We start from the raw sequence: 16,339 nt of genomic DNA, 5'->3' as shown, positions 1-16,339 counted from the left end.
TACATTTTTGGGATGCCATATGCACTTCATCTTGTAATTCTAGGTTGGGATTAGGTATACTTAAATGGTTTAGTGTTAAACTTTCAAAACCTTAACTTACAAGAGCATCAGGCTGTTCTGTCAGTGAAAATTTAAGATTTTTCATCTTACAGGAACTGACTGAACTGCATTTTATCCTAGGGATTTGGAACCAATTAGATTTTCTTTGATCATGCAGGTAAGTATTAGTGATAATCAGAAGTAGAATAAATAAAGAAGTAGATTCATATCTATTCTGAGTGTACTGGATCTGAAACTGGCAGATTCAAATCTTATGGACTTTTATTTCATCCATAGTTTCTTGGTACTCTGTATTTATTATAGAAGGGCAAGGAGAACCTCTGTCTCTGGACAATTACCTATCTCTTCAAAGCTGTGTAAAGTAGCTTCTCTCATAGCACATGATTTAGGGAGGGGTGAAGGACAAAGAATGGAATTTCATCAATTGAGAATTTGATTTATTTTATTGAAAGAGGGCTTTGCTATTGTTACACATAAATATACATTATATATATAAATATGTGTATATATACATATATACACAAATGAAATTTCACACTTAAGGCAATGCATTCACTGGCTTTAATGCACTTAAAAATGTGACTTAGTTCAAAAGGGGTTTCTGTTTATCGAATGAAATAATATTTCCCTCTTCTGTGTGCTTTAGCATTCACCCTTTCCATCATAGAAACAGTTTTCAGTGTTGTGGTTTTTCTATTGCTAGCTCTCTCCCTGAAAAAATAAATAGAGTATGTGAGAACACTTATTGTAAAACACAGGTTTCTGAGCAAGATCACATTCAAGAATTAGGCATGCCTATAGAGTGTATGTCTTTTAATGATCTGATGATCATTACTGCTGCAATGGAGGAAATTACTATAGTCCTTATTTAGAACATTCCTACAAAGTCAAGCATGACTATCAACAGTACATTTATTTATGAAAAAGCCTAAAAAAATGTAGGTGTTCCTCTTATATCAGCTTATATCCTGTTGACAATTCAAATGACACTAGGCCTACTTATTAGTTTCTAGTGGTTTAACTGACAACTTTTGGTCTCATAAAATGTACTATAAATACTATCTGCTGCACAGTCTTGCTGTTCAGTGGTACACCAAAGGTTCAGATGGCTGAGAATGCTGTTTGCCAATGGGAAATGTGGCATTCTGATTTCCTTTGAGGATATGAAAGAAAGATTTTACCAAAGTAATCCTTGAGTAAAAAGAAAGCAACAAAATAATACAAAATAATAATATCAAAGCACTGGACTATAGAATGAATGCTAAAGTGCAGACTTTATTATATCTTTAAAGTAGATAGGGTGATTGCATACTTTTACCTCTATAGGGAAATACGTTTGTGCTTTCCACACATGAGCTTGTGGGAAAATTGCATGGGATTAATTTCATGAGTTTGGAAATGAGCCCTGGTGTTGAGAACAACTTCACAGCCCCAACTCTGAACTCGCTTGGCAGCATGGATGTAGGAATCTCTTTCTCCCAGTGAAGTCACTCCTGCCAGTGGTTACAGCACAAAGAGGTTTTGGCTCATGAAGGACAAATTGTGATATAATGAAGTCCTACCTGAGGGTAAAAAAAACCTGGATTTATTTTCAACTGGAAGAGGACAGTTGGTAGAGACCACTTATTGCTTTTGGTTCCTGTGGAGTTACACTGCTGCCCCTATCTTGTCAGGAAAATCGGGGAAATGTTGAGAAACTGTGAAGTGCAGGTTTAGCCAATATAAGATTAATTTGCTGAACTTTAACCTCATTTTTTTAGTATCTAAGTTTACCATGTTCCTCATTGTAGTGAGATTATAGTCGATCTTCCTTTATTCTTGGCCTCCTCCATAAGAACATGAGGGTTCTAGGGCTGTGCTCCTACACCACTTTAGGCAGAAAGCAAACTGGTTGGTGACTATCAGCTAAAGTTGATGTGATGTAGGGATCACAAGATATATTAAGCTCCTACCAGCCATTTTGGGGAATTCATGCTTGTATATAGAAAAGAGTCTGAACTGAGAGAAAACAGAGGTTGACCCCTGCCTCAACTAATGGCAGAGGGCAGGTGACCAGGAAACCTGTGCTTATTGCCAGGCTGCCAAGAAATGTCACCCAAAGGTAGCCACTGAGTACACTGCCTCTATCTGAGTTAAGTGTGCAAGGATGTGGGAAGAGAGCAAGAGGAGGGGAGAGTGACCGAGAGACACACAGGAAAGTCAAGGAGTGAAATATATGAAGAATGGGAAATTTCATTCCAGAAGAAACAATGATTCATTTTCAAAGAATTATTTATTTTTTAATATATGTTCAACATTCTGTTTCTTTTTCACAGTTTCTTTTTTCCTTGCACACACTCATTAACAAAGCTTGTGACAACATGGAGTTAGCAGTTTGAGTGGACTGTACACTTACCTCTGGAAGATTTTAGCCATCACTTAGAAGAATATATTAAAACTCTCAAGAGAAGATGCAAATGCAATGCACTGAAACAGTTAAATGCTGATCTCAGAATAAGACATGAGACCTCAACCCCTTTTTTTTCAGTCTCAGTATAATAGCCTCCCTGCTGAAGCAAACAGAAAATGTGTTGCCTGTGCAGATAAGAGACCCTTAGAGTACCTTGAAACCATGATTCAGTACACTTGAAGTTACTACTGTTTTACAAGAAGGTGCTGACTCATTTACTAACTGCATGCAAAACAATCTAGAACTGCCACTCTTCTCCAGAAAAATTTATACAATACCGTCAGTAGCAATTACAGAATCACAGAATGAATCAGGATGGAATGGACTACAGTGGATCATCTGGTCCAATTGAGCACGTGGCATAGGGTTGCCATCAATTACACTCATGAGCAAAGGATGGCCAGAAAAGGCTTTTGGGAAGTCTAATGATTCCATGCATGCAAAAGCTGATCAGCCCGTGTTGGGAATTATCGACAACTTTGAGGACAAATTTGATCACTGGTCACAAGAGACATGCTTGTTTGCCTCTGGTTCTAGAAGCTTGTTCTCTTATGACGTGATGAAGTAGGAAAGGAATTGATAGAAGTTTGAATGTTATCAAAGGAACTGATAGAAACAAGGTAGTCAGAAATAGGTACGAAGTTATTCTTTCTGCTGTTTTATGCTTTTTAAGGCAAAGTGACAGGTTAGGTCAACAACCAGATTTTTCTTTTTTATTTCTTCACAGCAGCAAAGAGATAAAGACTGACCCTGCAAAGAATTTGGTAAATATCAATAACAATTTTTTTGGTAAGGTTTTTATTGTGAAGCCTTTTTAATAAAAAATATCTTGCTAACTGAAACTTAATTTTGTTCAGATTTCCTAACAGCAAATTCCCTAAAAATCTAGAAAATGCCAGTTAAGCAGTTATTAGTACCTGGATAGTCAATATTGGATAATGTACCATTCAGGCCTGCCCTCTGATTTTATCCAGGAGAAGTGACACTGCCCCCATGCTGCAAACCTCCAGTTACTTTCACACATGTCCAAATTGACTCCGGCTTCAGTAATGTGAGATGTCATATGGAAAATTACTGCACTGAGTGGACACACAATGTGCCTAGAAGTTTTAAGCTGTGTTCAAGTTGAAAAGCAGTGCTATGGAGTCCTCCATCACCTGTGCCTTGCTTCCTGATTTCACACCTCCTCACATATCAAACAGCTTTTCAGTAACCTTGAAAGTCCTCATGCAGTCTACCTGTCTTTTACTAGGGAATTTACTGAAATGGATGCCACAGCAGCACTATAGCAAAGACTCAGGTCAAACTAGTATTGATATAACCTTCTCAAATCTCTCCAGATGGAAACAGATGGTGAAACTATTCTTTGCTCCTTCTTCAAGAGTTTAATAAAATCACTTCTCTTCTTGTAAGTTAAACTACAGCAGGGTAGGTATGGAAACCATGAGCAATGATCAGTTTACAAATGTCACTCTTATTCTTCCTCTAGATCACACCCCAGGGACTTCTCCTCAACAGACCTGGGCAGTGGATTCAAAGTGCTTGCTCTGCATCTCTCAGGGTAGGATCTAAACTTGCGTTTTCGGTATTCTAGCTGACCAATTTATTTAATTTATTCAATGTGTAAAATGAGCCTACTACTGCCATTTGTGCTTTTTTATAGGACTGGCTTTATTAAAAGCTGCTGACATAAAGTAATATGAATCCCACCATGGAATGAAGTGCATAGCTGCTCAGAGGGATCTGGACTCTAGCAGTTGTGCCTGGAGATCAGGGGTTGCCCTGAAAGAAACAAAAGTATCGGTAGGGTTAGTGCTGGTGTTGAGTGGAATGGATACATGCTGGATTTGTGTGCTCCAATGCCTCTTCTGAATCTAGCTGAAAACTTTCCTGTACTGCTCTGCCAAATTACCTCAAGTCTGTCCAGCTGGGAGAGGAGAAGCTGTGCCACTTTTTATGCTTTTTCTTACAGTTCCCTGAAGGGTTAATTAGTATATAGCAATAATAATAATTCCTTATTCTTTTTACAGGGCTTTTCATCAATAGAGCCTAACCTTAGTTTCAGGGAAACTAAGGCAAAAAGGCAGATATTTGACCAAATTCACACATTTAGTGAGGCTTAACACTAAAGGCAGTTTAGTTTTGTGTATTGACTTTTCTTTGCGCATGTCCCCGAAGTCTGACTCTGGAACTGAAGAATTAAAATTAGCCTGTATTGCACATTCCTGAAGACTTCTAGAAATGAGAAAGAGAAAATGACAAAATTTTACATAAAAAATATATCAATTGAAACTGGAAGAAACTTAGACAGCAAATTCATTGGAGGGGGATTTTAATCCAAAATAAAAAATACATACTCTCCCATGAGTGTGCACACGATATATAGTTGCAGTATAACCTTATGACACTGCAGGAAATACACAAGCACAGGACAGTCTCCACTGGAAGAGTTTCACACTTGAGTGGTAATACAAATACAGTGGTGCACCCAGTCTCCTCTGCATTTGGTTTTCATGAGGTCTACAAGAGACATGACAATGGGGAATCATAGCCCTCCTCTCATACTCAGAAGAAACACAAAAATATTAACCTAGTTTAAATCTATAACATAGTGATTTAGTATTTGGGGTTTATTTTCAGGAGGGGAGTAAGATTGATTTGTAGGTACATCATGCCCTCTTATAGTAATATATTTTAAGAAAAATTATTAAGAACTGATTTTCAAATCTGACCTGTAGCTAATTCCTCAGGTGTATAGCTATAATGAAGTTTATAGCACCATGCCTTTGGTCTTCTCTTCTTATGGAAAAATTATTTTTTTATTTAGTTATTTGCCCATCATGTAGGATTTCAATATTATCCCTTTAAATATGTGAGTCTGTTGAGGTTCTTGCAGTGCTTCTAATTCTGGTAACTTCCAGGAATTGCTCTGAACATCAGCTAAAGCCTGAGTTTTTTTTATTTATTTTTTTTCTTGTGTGTCTGTGCCTTGAAAACTGTTAGTTACAGCTGCGTGGCTTCTGCACTTTGTTTTTGTAATCTAAAGACCTAAAGATTGAGTGTATTTTCTCCTCTACTGATCTGCTATCTGGCCTTTTCATTCTCTCATCCTTTGAAAAGCTTATTTTCTGCTTCCTCCTAAAGATGCTTCCTCCCCACCTCTGGTCCATAATTTCCCACTATGCTTTGTAGCATTCAATCCAGTGCAGGAGGTATTAAAGCTGCTGTAGAAACAGGAAAAAGTGCTGCCAGCTGTGGAGGATCCCCACAAGGAAGGGAATTCTCTGAGGGGAAAAAAATGGGAGACAGAGCTCTTGTGGCTCCACCTGTGCCTACAAGCAAAATCAAAGGATAGATGGAGAACCCAAGCAAATTTTATCTTGTTGGAGGAATATCTATTTGAAGAATAATATAGTGGCAATTCAGAACATCACTTTGGCTGATGCCTCACTATTGCTTTTTGCTTTCCCTACTGTTTCACATTGTTTCTATGTGACACAGAGGCAAAAAAATAGGTGTTTAAAAGAATTTCTAGAGCAAGAGTATAGGGGGTGCTTGTTTCCTGGAGATTAGTTTATACTTCATGTGACTCAACCCTGATAAGATCAGCTTATAAGAGGATAGCTGATCATGATTTCGATCAGCTTACAAGAGGATAGCTGATCATGATTTCTGATTAGCCTTTTTTTCTTTTTATTTCTTTAAAAGTTTATTTTTGACCCAGAGTTATATTTTATAGGTTGCATTCATTCCTAGAGAAGCCAGAATGCTATCACAGTCAATAGTGGAAGGGTTGGATTTTAAAGGATGAGTCTTCATAAGCTATGTAGTAACTCACCTTTGTCACACAGCTCACTGAGGTGATGCTACCAAGGCGCTTGTTCTCATACTCAGACTGTATCTGTGTTCCTGAGAAAATCTGTGTCTGAATGCCTCTGGTCTGCAAGACACTGTATAGGCTTTTGCTTTCAGGAAAAAGACTTGAATTCAGAGACAAAGGCATGGTCTCAAGCTACATAGGGCCAGTGGTAGGGTAATCTCAGAATCCAAGCCTAAGGCTCCTTATTCCTCGTTGTCACCTCATGTAAGTGTGTATGGATAAAGCAGGCAGCTTAAAGGTCCATATGTAATACAGAGAGGAAGACTCTTAGATGGAGAAAGACCCAGCCAAGTTAGTTCAGAACTCTGTTTCAATGGGAGCATTTTTGAGCTGAGATAGCCATCACTGCCAAAATTACCAATAGTGTCACATTAGTTAAGGGTGAGACTCTGACTCCAGCAGTGCCACATATACCTGCCAGGGTGCTGCAAACAACCACTGAAGTTCATTTTTGGCAACGTGTGGTGTGTGAGACAGGCAGTTTAGGAGTAGTGTCTGTTCGCCAAAGCTGTTTCCAGTGCAGCTGGAGGATTTACAAAATGAAAAAGAAAAATTTTGGAGAAAGAAGTTTAAAAAAATGAAAAGAATGTTGACTCTGTTGCTGAATTATTAAGCATTATAATTATTTATGTGAAAATTGTTCATTTCAGCTGAATATTTAGAGCATGGAGTAGGTGAGAGAGAATGTCTGAAAAAGGAAACACAAGGCAGATGAAAAATTTCAAATTTTGAAATCTGTTATTGAAAGCTTTTACTTTGTGGTGGGGGGTTTTTCGTCTGGTTGTTTTAGATTGTTCTGCCAGTTCCTCAGAAAGAAAACAGTTTCTCAGTAAGGCCAGAAGTTGAGTGGTACAGTGAGAATTGACATTAGTTATATGACACCTACAATAATTGATGTTTAAGATCAAATTTAGAGTAATATGTAGTTTTTGTTATAACTATTTCCCTATGGAGACACTAAAACATTTTGTCCATAATTAAAAGACAAGTCAGAGATGCATAATAGCTCAAGTCTACAAGTTTACAGTACACGAGGGTATATTCAAAGTATTTACACTAAAACTGTTGATGTTTAGGAAGAGCAACTTTTATTCAGGCAAGTCTGAATGTGCTCCCAAGCAGGATGCATGTTCTCCCACCTTCTGCCCACACAGATTATGTGAGAAATGTTTCAGCACCTTACTATATATAGTCAAGGCTTCTTACTCTCCTGCAGAGGTCAGTGGGAGGTGCTGAAACCGAGATGTGGGAGGAAATGAGCCACGTGGGAGTGAACTGGTGCATCCTGAACCTGGGAGGCACTGGGAAGAGATGGGTCAGCTTCGTCACATCCAGCAAATGTCTCAGTGAGAGTGCAAGGGAAAGAGTTTGTGCAAAAATAACTGTTGTTAATACTTGTGTGGAGGTGGAGTGGGGAGTTTGCTTTAAATGAGAGGTTTGAGCTGCCTAGATGAAGCTGAAGGGAAAGGTGGGACTGAAAGATACCAGTTAGAGGAAATTGTGAATATGTTTGCAGCTCCTCTTTGTGAGCTGGCAGAGTGTGTACTCAGACAATCTCCAAATAGGCTGGGGAGAAATGGTGTAGGAAGAGTCATGTATTCCAGTGATTTATGATAGGAAATTTCCCATGGCTGAAATATTTGTCATTACTGGACAAATCTGTCCAGTAATTTGTCCATTTGTCTTTCTCTTGTAGTAGGTATTATTGTTATAATCCTCAACTCTCAGAAAATTCTCAACTCTCAGAAATTTCTTCCCCTCCAATTGAAATCTGGTGATGGAGAAAGACAAAAATTCAAAGTGACTTTTTTTTAACAATTTGGTGGATGTTTTTGGGGGGGTTTGGTTTGGGATTTTTTGTTTGTTTGTGTCTGTCTGCACTAATGATTGACTCTTACTTTCACTGAGATGTAGCTTGAAGGGCTGAGTTCTCCACAAAGAGGTGCAAAAAATGAGAGCCTGCTTCAAGCATCTGAGGCTTGGAAGCTCAGGGACAAATTATCTACTTTGGGGGAAATGAGTGGTGTGTTAGTATTTTTTTATATAGGAAGTTTTAATTAAGGACGTATTAAACAGCAAAAATGCAGGGGAAATCTCACATGGCTTTGAATGGGACCTGCAATTTACTCTCCCTTTAGATGATATATTAAGTCTATATTAAATATATTAAGATGACTAACCATGGCCACTGAACAAGGATTAGAGCAGTTTCTATGTAACTTGGCATGCACTTTTCAAAATTTTTTTTGTTCTCAGGCAAAGATTGCTTCTGTGAGGAAGGAGTATTCACCTAATTTTACAATGGGAAAATGCTTTTGTTCACAGAAGTAGATCTAAGTGAGAAATTGGACACAAGTTCTCTTATGTGAAAAATCTTCCTTTGCTGTTTTAGAATTCAGTGAAAATTTGTGATTTTGTATATAACCAAGGTCCACTGGGTTGGAAGTCCACTTCCAGCTCAAGGAATGTTATTCAGCTTTTGGGTGTCAAATAAGCAAAGTTTACATTCGTTCATATTTCAATGGAATACACATGACTGGGTATAATCATTGGGTAGTTTTTTTCTTTCCAACCCAATGAAATGAAAAAGGAGATGTGTATTGGACAAAACACTGTTTCAGAATTAGAAAGGAAAAAAAGTGGGGTAGAAAAGAGGAGCTATTTTATTAGGCTGCAACTTGCATTCTTTATTTGGCATCTATTTCATTATCTCCTATTTCCTGATGATAACATAATGTCCTCTCTTTTCCTGTTACGCAAGCACTTTACAGAAGATGTGTTGCATGTCTGTTGGCAATCATGGACAATTTGACATTCACAGCTTCTTTTTACATGACTTGACATTAGTTCTTTTTCAAAATACTCCCACCCTCATCAGTGGAATACATCTCCCCCTTCCCATTGCTGTGTTACACACTGAAGAGCAGCAGTTGTTACCTGCAACAGGTTTTAAGATCCATTTGTGTGCATTTGGACTGAGCTATCATTCTTGGATATTACCCTTGTGGAAGTCAGGGGTGCTCCTGCTGATTCTGGGGACATGGGAAAACCTATGACTTGTTAGGTGTTACAAGGAAACAACTCTGGTTCAATTTCTTCCCAGAGTGGGTTTTAAACAGAAGATTTAGAGGAACTGTAAGGTCTTCTGTAATCATGCTGGGTGTCTCATTGCTTTGTGGGCAGTCTAAACACATTCTTTATGTGAGACCAAGAGACAGGTTCCCTCGTTCATGACAGGTGTATTTCCATATGTAAATATAAGGCCAAGCTGACATCTGCTCTTAAACCTGCTGAGAAAGGTTCCTTTTCACCCTGGAGACTCAATTACCTCCCAAGCATGGTTCCTCCCCTGCCATACAGCATGCAGCTCCCTCTGTACGGCAGGCATGAATCTTGGAAATGTCACCATCTCTGAACTGCTCTGACTCTCCTCTCCCACCTGGTGCTTGGTCACAGTGTCTATCCTGGGCCCTCAGCGAGAGACAAAGATATATTTTTGCAAGACAATACACCCACTCTCCTTTTCCACAGCCCTCTGTTCCACTGTTGGGAAACCTGCCCTCCTCAGAGTGTCTGCCACCACTGCTGCCTCGGCTTGACCCAACCTTACCCTGAATCTTAAGTTTTGGTTTCAAATGTGTGGGTTTTAGCTGTATGGATCCACAGCACAGAGACTTCTTTACAGCTTGCCCATAGGTACCAACCTGTTGGCATCATCACTTCCGAGGGCAGGACCTCCAAAATTATTACCTGACTCTATCCCTCCCCCATCTTTTTTTCAGTCACCCAGCAGACGCTCATTATCACATCCTCCCATCTCAACTGGCCATCATCTTTGGGGTAGGAGAGAAGACACAAGTAAGTACCTCACCAATTGGAACAATCAGTGACTTCTTTTCAATAATTAGTAGGTTTAGGTCAATGCAAGGTTTAGGTCAATGCAAGTCCATAGTCAATGTCAACATTTTCTGTCTGATGAAAGTTTTCTGAGTTCAGTGATGCATTTTCTTTTCAGTTCTAACAGTTCATTCTGTAGGGACCCCAGTGCAAACTGTGAAGTAGTTAGAATTTCTCTGCCACTTCCACTCCTGCCTTATTTCCAGGCATTTTTCCCTCCACGTGTCATTATTTGTTCCACAATGAATACACTGAACTGGGATTGTTGCACATGGATTTGTTGACATTCATTTGCTCTATTACCAATGATTCTTTTTTTTGTCTGGACTAAGCCAGTGGCTTTTAGGGTTTTTTTTGCAATTTTTTGACCTGTAAACATGAAATTGTTACCTGGACTTTCTGCAGAGTAAGGCCTGTTTCTTCTATGACTTGACTTTAAGAGAAGTCTTGTTGGTGTCTCCAACAATGCTGAGTAGGTATCCATGCAAATGCTCGGGTATCTAACAGAAGGACCTAGTCTGCTTTTTTAACTTTGGGTTTCAGGTTAAGGTAGCGAACCCAAAATCCCGAATTTCTCAGATGTCTGATTCTACCAGTGGTCACTGCAGTGGTCACAGTTACAGGATATCCTGCTTTTCAGGCATGAATCCTGGAAACATTCACTGCAGAACTGCTGTGGCAGTTATTTAACTTCCAGTAGGCCTTGAGCTGCTGAAGACCACAATTTTTGTAAAAATGTTTTAAAGAATTAATATCTAGATATTAGATATTACTATGCTGAGCAAGAAGCTGATGTACCCATAGCCAAAGAAAACCTATATTTCATCCATAGTGTATAGAGTATCTATTAATCAGCAATGGATCCTGAATTGCTAGTATATGGAAGTTAAATATAACCTCATATACAGTATTCTACTTAATTCCCTAAATTCTCCTTCTTTTAAGTTACTTTCGGGGAGAAGTTGAGCTATACACTTGCTAGGGTAAGCCCATGCTTTTATTTTGTTTATGGATATAAAGACACACCTTGTCCCTTATGTTTCTTATCAAAGCAAGTGACTAGATCTGAGAAATACTTGTGTGGGAATGTGGAGAAGGACTTAGGATCTTGACTGTTTTTCCAAACAGAATCCCAGGGGGAAAAAAGTTATATTCCATAGATGACGTCATATAAAAGTATCATATCATGTGTCAGTTGAACTACCAAACCACTCAAAATGCCTTCCAGGGTTATGCTGGTTTTTTAATTAATTAAGCATTTTAATATTCAAAATAAAGAAACAGTTTTCTTGCCTTATGTTTGTAAAATTTGCAGGATTCCATTCATAATCTTACTGCACATGACATTTGCAGTGGTTCAAGACATGGAGCCTTAACTGTGGGATATTATTGTCAAGAGGACATGGATGATAGAAATGTCCTTTTAAGTACATCCAGCCTTTGCAACCAGGGCAGCTTTCATGTGTGAATCCAGTGTTGGTTCCCAAAGTAGCAAGTGTGAGTTTGGGATGATCTGGTCTAAGAGCAGAGACTGAAGAACAAGAAATTTCTTTCCATTGGAGTTTTCTGTCTCATCTGGAACATCTAGTGCTTCAGTGGGTGTGAAACACTATGGCAATAAGGAGGCAAAGGAGAAGGTCTCTAGCTGCCTATGCTTTTCCCCATAAAATCATTGCCTAGTGCAATGATGGGAACAGAGGAGACCTGAATAAAAGAACCCCTCTTGTCCATTTTGTACTGTATAAGCATGGATCTTTGGTTAGGACACCTATTGTAGTGAGCAGTGAGCAGCTGCTGCTAGTATGCAATTGAGAACTGAAGTCTATTTAGAGAAATAATTGCTTTAGTTTCCAAGATGCTCTTGGAAATAGGATCTAAATTTCTTATTATAATCTTACTTGGCAAAATACAGTATGTTCTAAACAATAATTAAAATTCTCAAATGAAAAATTCTCAAAGAAAGCATGTCAGTCTTTCAGGTTTGCAATGGCAAAAAAGTAGAAACAAACAATCCTCTTGTAAAAGGGAGAATATTATTTTTGTCCTGTTCTCTCATCAGAGTGAGAAATGGAACACCTGCACTCATCCTTTCTGGAGTGGTGCTTGGGATTGTATTTTTCACTGGGAGTATCTTTCCTTCAAAAGAAAACTGTCAAAAACAAAGAGAAAGAATTTGGATACTTTTGTTTTTCCAGCCCACCCCACAGGATATGATGTGCTGTACTGTTTACATTTCTCCAGATTAACTATTGCATTTTGGTAATTCTTTTTTAAATTGTTCCTTCTTAAATTGCTTTTAAGGGATAATGCTTCTCAAATGCATCCAAAACTACGTGAAGTTTCTTAAAGTGTGGGTAGCTTGCAGTTTCTTGCATCTTGCTGTTCCTTTCTTATGCTGATGATCTTCACACCACTTTTTCAGAATGGCAGAACTGAGAGTGCACACAGTGAGGGAACACAGGTAGGGCACTAAATACACACAAAAAATCCTTCATATGGGTATAATCTTAGAGTCACTTCCTACATACTATCTAATACTGGGAATCAGGACATTGGTTAAGAGGTTGCATGTTCTAAGAATTCACCTCCTGCATTTTATAGTTAAGAATTTCTTCCCTTTTTCTAATAGTTCACAACAAATTTTTAAACACTTGCCATCTCCCTTTAAAGTGTGGCAGCAGGACTAATAATCTTCTTCTGGATTCAGCTGAAAAACAAACTTTCCTTACATGGCATCCTAGTTTCGAATTAGCTTTGAACCAAACATAGATGCTATTATTTGTATATCAAATAAAAATAGATGACATAGCATTTTATGACTTCACCTTCTACCTTTTTACTTCCTTTTTCCCTTCCTGTTCCTACTAGCCCAGATGGTTTAGAACTGAGAACTGCAGGATTAAACCTTCAACACATTATTTCCAGAAGTTTTACTTTGTTTGCACCTGTGTTCTTTTAAGTCTTTGTTTTTAAAAAAAAAATTCACTTCCCAACAATCCTCTCTTGCTCTGAGTGTTCACTGAACTTTTTCCAGAAGTATGGATCACTCATTGCTCTCATGGTTCTCAGCTGAAATGAAGCCCTGTGCATGTTTTGTTTTGTTGGTTTTTTTTTTAAATACTAGCTTTGAGGAGTGAGACAATAAATATTCAGCCTTTATCTCTTAATTCTCTGGCTGATGCCATGCAAAGATGTGAATATCAAGGAATAGAGCCAGTTGGGCTTCTGCTTCACAAAGCATAATCGTTCCCTTTGCTGTTTATCACACCAAACACCACAGTACCATCTTCCTCTGTGAGGAGTCCCCTGATGTGCTACCAGCTGAACTCTGCTGCTGGCAAGGGGCTTTTGGGGACTACTGTACTATCCACACTGGAAAAATAGCCTCCAACTGCAACACATCTTGTTTCCATGACACTGCCTTGGGGAAGGACAGTGACAATTTCCCTATAGGAATACAGTATCAATGCTCAGTGTCCATGGAGCTCGCCTGTGCTATATCACAAAGCATAATTACATTTTTTGGCAAAAGAAAGGGAAAAATAGAGAATAATTGATACCACATTTCTGTGGGCCATCTATTTCCTTTGGGGAGAACAAAAAAAAAAAAAAATCTGTTTTTGAGGGGGAATCTATTTCCTCATCTCAATGTCTTAGCTATTTTCCACCAATGTACACAGATAAGACAGATGGCTCACTATTTTAAAAATTGCTGGGGAAACAATTTATTTTGTGAGTGAAGTTAGTCTTCCCAAAAAACTGATGAAGTCCAAGCCTAGATAGGATTTTCTCACTCTACAAGGTTTCCTTTGCCTAAAATGTGCGAAAATCTGCAGACAACTACATGTGTATGTTTCCCTGAATAGAAAAAAATAAGGGGAAACAGTGTCTTGAATTAAGAGCAGGAACATAATTTACCTGCTCTCTAATCTCTGCCTAGGTTGAAAATCTGTTCATTTACCAGACATTGAATCTGTTCTGTAATTTTTTATTTCCTGCACCAATTTTTCCTATCTCAGCCTGTTACAGTGCATTTCAGGGGTGCCTGCAGGGATGACAAGTTACATCAGCCAGCAGTGAGAAGTGTGGGTGATCAGCATCTCATGAGTTTGGACCCTTCTACCAAGACTTTATTGGCTGGAGTCAGAGAGCAGGGGCAAAGCACTTTGCCCACAGCCTGACGAGGAGTTCTCTGTTTTGAGCAATGCTGACAGGAGGCAGAAAGCTATAAATCCATGCTGTGCTTCACAACCCCAGCAGCAAAATTGCATCAGTTTATTTGTGACTGAAAAAGGAAGATTCAAGAGCAGTTAATGTATAAGCAGTTAATGTATAAGCAAGATGATCTATAATTATCCCAAGAAGGAGCTTGAAAGCATTTTATTGATATAAAATGTAATAGCAGTATAACATAAGCACAGCAACTATTATACCATCTCTAAATGGTTGCATACTGCCTCTTTTGACAGCTGTGGTAGAAAAAGGATCACTGGATGGTCATGAAATGATTATTTTTCCTAATCAGAATGGTGAGCTTTATTACTCTCATAATTACTTGTTTATCAGTCACTTATTAATTTTTTTAAATACAGAATAATAAAATGGGCCTGTTTATTAAATAACATTTTAATTGGGAATATTTTTTAACATGTGCCAAGATGTTAATTTTTAACATGAGCCAAACTCTTCATGTTTTCTCCTATGCAATTACTTAGGTAAATGCTTGTATTTCTGACAACTCCATTGACTCCATAAGACAAACAAAGCCTTCCCTGGTGTACAGCCTATATAACAGGATCCAGACACCTTAGCTTCCCTCAAACAGCTAATTTTTAACATATTGCAACAGAATATTGCTTATTTTACTAAATCACTTCCACAGACTCCTGATAGATACTGTGTATTTACAGCTCATTTGAATTTAAATTTAATATTTTTGATCAGCTACATTTATTATTGACTGCACTGGAAAGCTTGCATTAAAGCAATTTTTTTTAAAAATTTTACATTTTCATTAAAACACACCTCAGAGGTAATGTTGACAAGTAATTTTGCAAATATCTGCATATTATTTGGCCATGCATAAGGCTTGTTTAAAACATTATGAATGTTGATGTTATGTTGAGTAAATATTTTAAATGTTAATTTTGAAATAGTCATGATCATTCTGAGGAAATTAAAAGGTCTTCCTTTTTTCTCTACAATAAAATCTGAATGTCAGGGGTGGAGGAAGTTGGTTGGTTTTTTCTCTTTGCCCCTATTTTTCAAAGTAGGATCAACATAATCAGGGTGCCTCCTTGTTTACATAGAGATATTAGCACAGTTTCTTATTTGTCCTGAGACTGAAACCCTCACTCTGGTCAAAAAGACAGATGGCTGTCTTTTCACTAACACAGAAAATAAGTAGAGCAAAGACCCTGTGTTTGTGCAAGTAAAGCCCTATTTGGCCATGTAGTGTACTTGATTTTGGTAACTGGGCTAATGAAGTATACATTCTGGTAATAACATGGGACCAACAGATTCCTTGCTCAGCACCAACTGATTTTAGTGAGGCTTTGCAGATTTCTGCTCACCAACATTTTTACTCTTACTCTGTAAATAAAATTTTCCAGATTTCCTATTTTATCCTTAACTTTTCTATAGGTTTTTGAGTTTAAAACTGGTTTGAGGTTAAAACTGGCCATCATACATAGCAATACAAATTGTCTAATGAGACTGATTTTCAAACATGGGCTTATGTTTAAGTTTTCTTTGTCATTTTTAGGATGATGAACTTTGCATCTTTTCAAAAGTCAGTGCAGTTTTGCCAGGAAACTTTAGTCAATGTGAGGTATTTCTGTATAAGGGAAGCCACCTGTTCCCTGATTTTAATGAAAACCTTTTCTATGGAATTATTTTACTCTATGGTAGTTACCATTTCTTGGTAAACACTGGATGCATAAATCTAGTTAAACCTAGATTTGAAGGATGATTGAAGCAAACTAATGGTTCAAGATGACTTAAATGAGAAACAGAATCCATTTTAAAATTAACATTTCCATTCACTCACAAGA

The 16,339-nt window shown here is 38.0% G+C and overlaps 1 protein-coding gene across 30 annotated transcripts in view; it reads left to right on the top strand.

The window, feature by feature from the left end:
• Positions 1–16,339, top strand: part of IKZF1 (IKAROS family zinc finger 1) — a 104,498-nt gene that overhangs the window by 5,646 nt on the left and 82,513 nt on the right. For 9 of the 30 annotated variants that reach the window (XM_023921829.2, XM_023921839.2, XM_086897768.1 and 6 more), the window contains exon 2: positions 3,999–4,070. The exons of 8 other annotated variants lie outside the window; for them this stretch is intronic. The gene's annotated coding sequence lies outside the window, so the exon portion shown is untranslated. Of the gene's footprint in view, positions 1–3,236; positions 3,274–3,998; positions 4,071–10,171; positions 10,248–16,339 lie in introns of all 30 variants that reach the window. 13 more of the 30 variants (XM_023921830.2, XM_086896437.1, XM_086896763.1 and 10 more) reach the window with 5 other exon arrangements.

This window comes from Cyanistes caeruleus, chromosome 1 (assembly GCF_971803275.1).
Source record: "Cyanistes caeruleus chromosome 1, bCyaCae1.hap1.1, whole genome shotgun sequence".
NCBI classification, from domain to species: domain Eukaryota; kingdom Metazoa; phylum Chordata; class Aves; order Passeriformes; family Paridae; genus Cyanistes; species Cyanistes caeruleus.
Note: the sequence above shows the minus strand (reverse complement) of the source record. Positions and strands in the feature narration are given on the sequence as shown.